The following is a 5,202-nucleotide window of genomic DNA, read 5'->3' on the forward strand; positions in this document are numbered from 1 at the left end:
CATTTCTCCCCTTTTAATCCTCTTTCCCACTTTTGGTTAAGCAGTTCACCCAACTTCTGGTTCACCACTTGCCCCTTTTTACTGAATTTTTCTGCTTTTGTTTAATCATTTCCCTGCTTTCTGGTCAACCTTTTCCCCTTTAGGACTTCGACGCGGCACATTGCTTTCGCCTTCTGGTTCATCATTTCACCCCTTTTAATCCTCTTTCCCACTTTTGGTTAAGCAGTTCACCCAACTTCTGGTTCACCACTTGCCCCTTTTTACTGAATTTTTCTGCTTTTGTTTAATCATTTCCCTGCATTCCGGTCAACCTTTCCCTCTTTCAGACTTAATCGCCGCACATTGTTGTCGACTTCTGGTTGATCAGTTCACCCCTTTTTTATCCTTTTTCCCACTTTGGGTTAAGCAGTTCACCCAGCTTCTGGTTAACCATTTGCCCCTTTGGGACTTAAGTCTCTGAGCATTCTTTTGGGATTCTGGTAAACCATTTGTCCCTTTTTAAAAAATGCTGCTGCTTTTGTTTAATGCTTGCCCTGCTTTGCGGTCGATCATTTCACCCCTTTTAATCCATTTTTGCCACTTTGGGTTAAACAGTTCACACAACTTCTGGTTCACCATTTCACATTTCGGAACTTTTATTCCCACCATTACTTTGGGCTTCTGGTTCATCATTTCACGCTGTTTTACAAATCTTTGCCGCTTCACTTTTAATCCACAAACCGGGGCTCGCTTTCGGGTGGGGGGGGGGGGGGGGGGTAGCGGGTTTGGGCCGGGCACTCCACATCCCGGTGTGCGACCGGGTTCGTTCTGGTACCGCTCGGTGCCCCTCGTCCTGCTCTTGCCGCGGAAGCAAACCAGACGACCGTCGGTCTCACGCCCGAGGGGAGAGGAGGCGGAAAGCGGTTTGCAGCCTTTCGCTGTACCTCCGGCGGGCAGCGCCGCACCTCCGAGTGCTCGGTACCGTTCGCTGCGCCTCGTCCGGCCGCACGCAGCGAGCCAAACCCGGAGGAAATCGGCCTGTGCCTTCTCGAGATATGGGCCTCCGGGTGGGACGGACAAACCGGGGCCCCGAGCTCGCTTTCGGCGGCCCGGCACTCGACTTCCCGGTGTCCGAACGTGATCCTTCCGGTACCCTTCGGTGCCCCTTGCCCGACTCTAGCTCCCGTGCTGAAGCGGAGTCGGTCGGCCTGACGGCCTGCCGAGTTAACCAGCGGAAAGCGGTGCGCAGCCTTTCGCTTGCAGCTCCGGCGGGCAGCGCCGCACCTCCGGCTGCTCAGTGCCGTCCGCTGCTCCCCTTCCGGCTGCACGCAGCGAACCATACCCGGAGGAAATCGGCCTCGGCCTTCCGGAGATATGGGCCTGCGAGTGGGACCAATAAATCGGTGCACATTTCCGGCTCGGTTTCCGGCCTCGGCACTATCAGTTCACGCCGTCCGACCGACGTCGTTCTGGCACGGTTCCGTTGCTCCTTGATCCGGTCCAGCCACGGTAATCAGCCGAAGATGGTGGGGGGGACACATTGCCCGCCGAGTTAGCCGGAGGAGATCGGCCTCGGACTTCCTCAGATATCAGCCTCCGGGTGGGACAGACAAACCGGGGACCCGAGCACGCTTTCGGCGGCCCGCTGGTCGACTTCCCGGTGTGCGACCGGGTTCGTTCCGGTACCGTTCGCTGCCCCTCGTCCTGCTCTAGCCGCGGAAACAAACCCGACGACCGTCGGTCTCACGCCCGCGGAGGGAGGTGGCGGAAAGTGGTTTGCAGCCTTTCGCTGTACCTCCGGCGGGCAGCGCCCGACCTCCGAGTGCTCGGTACCGTCCGCTGCGCCTGGTCCTGCCGCACACAACGAGCCATACCCGGTGGAAATCGGCCTGTGCCTTCCAGAGATATGGGCCTCCGGGTGGGACGGACAAACCGGGGCCCCGTGCTCGCTTTCGGCGGCCCGCTAGTCGACTTCCCGGTGTGCGACCGGGTTCCTTCCGGTACCGTTCGCTGCCCCTCGTCCTGCTCTAGCCGCGGAAACAAACCCGACGACCGTCGGTCTCACGCCCGCGGAGGGAGGCGGCGGAAAGTGGTTTGCAGCCATTCGCTGTACCTCCGGCGGGCAGCGCCCGACCTCCGAGTGCTCGGTACCGTCCGCTGCGCCTGGTCCGGCCGCACACAACGAGCCATACCCGGTGGAAATCGGCCTGTGCCTTCCGGAGATATGGGCCTCCGGGTGGGACGGACAAACCGGGGCCCCGAGCGGTGGCACCCTGCTCGCTTTCAGCGGCCCGGCACTCGACTTCCCGGTGTGCGAACGTCATCCTTCCGGTACTCAACCGTGCCCCTTGCCCCACTCTAGCTCCGGCGGTAAAGCGAAGTCGGTCGGTCTCACGGACGCCGAGTTAGCAGGCGGAAAGCGGTGCGCAGCCTTTCGCTGTCACTCCGGCGGGCTGCACCGCATCTCCGAGTGCTCGGTACCGTACGCTGCGCCGCCTCCTGCCGCACGCAACGAGCCATACCCGGAGGAAATCGGCCTCGGCGTTCCGGAGTTATCCGCCTCCGAGTGGGCCTGACCAAGCGGGGTGAACTGGAAATCATTAACCAACGTACTTCCAGGTTTTCACCCGCAGAGGGCAGCACTCTATTCTCCGTTTTAAATTGGGCCGACCCGGCTCCGTTTCGAGACCCGGCACTCGACTTCCCGGTGTGCGAACGTGATCGTTCCGGTACCCAACCGTGCCTCTTGCCCCACTCTAGCTCCGGCGGTAAAGCGAAGTCGGTCGGTCTCACGGACGCCGAGTTAGCAGGCGGAAAGCGGTGCGCAGCCTTTCGCTGTCACTCCGGCGGGCAGCATCGCACCTCCCAGTGCTCGGTACCGTACGCTGCGCCGCCTCCTGCCGCACGCAACGAGCCATACCCGGAGGAAATCGGCCTCGGCCTTCCTGAGATATCAGCCTCCGAGTGGGCCCGACGAGTCGGTGGCACCCTGCTCGCTTTCAGCGGCCCGGCACTCGACTTCCCGGTATGCGAACGTGATCGTTCCGGTACCCAAACGTGCCCCTTGCCCCACTCTAGCTCCGGCGCTAAAGCGGAGTCGGTCGGTCTCACGGACGCCGAGTTACCAGGCGGAAAGCGGTGCGCAGCCTTTCGCTGTCACTCCGGCGGGCAGCATCGCACCTCCGAGTGCTCGGTACCGTACGCTGCGCCTCCTCCTGCCGCACGCAACAAGCCATACCCGGAGGAAATCGGCCTCGGCCTTCCTGAGATATCAGCCTCCGAGTTGGCCCGACGAGTCGGTGGCACCCTGCTCGCTTTCAGCGGCCCGGCACTCGACTTCCCGGTATGCGAACGTGATCGTTCCGGTACCCTTCGGTGCCCCTTGCCCCACTCTAGCTCCGGTGCTAAAGCGGAGTCGGTCGGTCTCACGGACGCCGAGTTAGCAGGCGGAAAGCGGTGCGCAGCCTTTCGCTGTCACTCCGGCGGGCAGCACCGCACCTCCGAGTGCTCGGTACCGTACGCTGCGCCTCCTCCTGCCGCACGCAACGAGCCATACCCGGAGGAAATCGGCCTCGGCGTTCCGGAGTTATCCGCCTCCGAGTGGGCCTGACCAAGCGGGGTGAACTGGAAATCATTAACCAACGTACTTCCAGGTTTTCACCCGCAGAGGGCAGCACTCTCTTCTCCGTTTTAAACTGGGCCGACCCGGCTCCGTTTCGAGACCCGGCACTCGACTTCCCGGTGTGCGACCGGGTTCGTTCCGGTACCGTTCGCTGCCCCTCGTCCTGCTCGAGCCGCGGAACCAAACCCGATGACCGTCGGTCTCACGCCCGCGGAGGGAGGCGGCGGAAAGTGGTTTGCAGCCTTTCGCTGTACCTCCGGCGGGCAGCGCCGGACCTCCGAGTGCTCGGTACCGTCCGCTGCGCCTGGTCCGGCCGCATACAACGAGCCATACCCGGAGGAAATCGGCCTGTGCCTTCCGGAGATATGGGCCTCCGGGTGGGACGGACAAACCGGGGCCCCGAGCGGTGGCACCCTGCTCGCTTTCAGCGGCCCGGCACTCGACTTCACGGTGTGCGAACGTGATCGTTCCGGTACCCAACGGTGCCCCTTGCCCCACTCTAGCTCCGGCGGTAAAGCGGAGTCGGTCGGTCTCACAGACGCCGAGTTACCAGGCGGAAAGCGGTGCGCAGCCTTTCGCTGTCACTCCGGCGGGCAGCACCGCACCTCCGAGTGCTCGGTACCGTACGCTGCGCCTCCTCCTGCCGCACGCAACGAGCCATACCCGGAGGAAATCGGCCTCGGCGTTCCGGAGTTATCCGCCTCCGAGTGGGCCTGACCAAGCGGGGTGAACTGGAAATCATTAACCAACGTACTTCCAGGTTTTCACCACGCAGAGGGCAGCACTCTATTCTCCGTTTTAAATTGGGCCGACCCGGCTCCGTTTCGAGACCCGGCACTCGACTTCCCGGTGTGCGAACGTGATCGTTCCAGTACCCAACGGTGCCCCTTGCCCCACTCTAGCTCCGGCGGTAAAGCGGAGTCGGTCGGTCTCACAGACGCCGAGTTACCAGGCGGAAAGTGGTTTGCAGCCTTTCGCTGTACCTCCGGCGGGCAGCGCCCGACCTCCGAGTGCTCGGTACCGTCCGCTGCGCCTGGTCCGGCCGCACACAACGAGCCATACCCGGTGGAAATCGGCCTGTGCCTTCCGGAGATATGGGCCTCCGGGTGGGACGGACAAACCGGGGCCCCGAGCGGTGGCACCCTGCTCGCTTTCAGCGGCCCGGCACTCGACTTCCCGGTATGCGAACGTGATCGTTCCGGTACCCAAACGTGCCCCTTGCCCCACTCTAGCTCCGGCGCTAAAGCGGAGTCGGTCGGTCTCACGGACGCCGAGTTACCAGGCGGAAAGCGGTGCGCAGCCTTTCGCTGTCACTCCGGCGGGCAGCACCGCACCTCCGAGTGCTCGGTACCGTACGCTGCGCCTCCCCCTGCCGCACGCAACGAGCCATACCCGGAGGAAATCGGCCTCGGCCTTCCTCAGATATCAGCCTCCAAACGGGCGTCACAAATCAGGGCACATGGTCAGCTGCAAAGCAGCGTCATTACAACCTCTCACTGCACCCCACACGACATTCCGCTTGCCTGCCTGCCGCTGCCTACTCTCACCAGCGAAACAAAGTCAGGATAACACCCCAATGCAAGCAGCTCCCTTCCGGCCAA

The sequence above is a fragment of the Heptranchias perlo genome, unplaced genomic scaffold (genome assembly GCF_035084215.1).
Source record: "Heptranchias perlo isolate sHepPer1 unplaced genomic scaffold, sHepPer1.hap1 HAP1_SCAFFOLD_1109, whole genome shotgun sequence".
In the NCBI taxonomy this organism is placed as follows: domain Eukaryota; kingdom Metazoa; phylum Chordata; class Chondrichthyes; order Hexanchiformes; family Hexanchidae; genus Heptranchias; species Heptranchias perlo.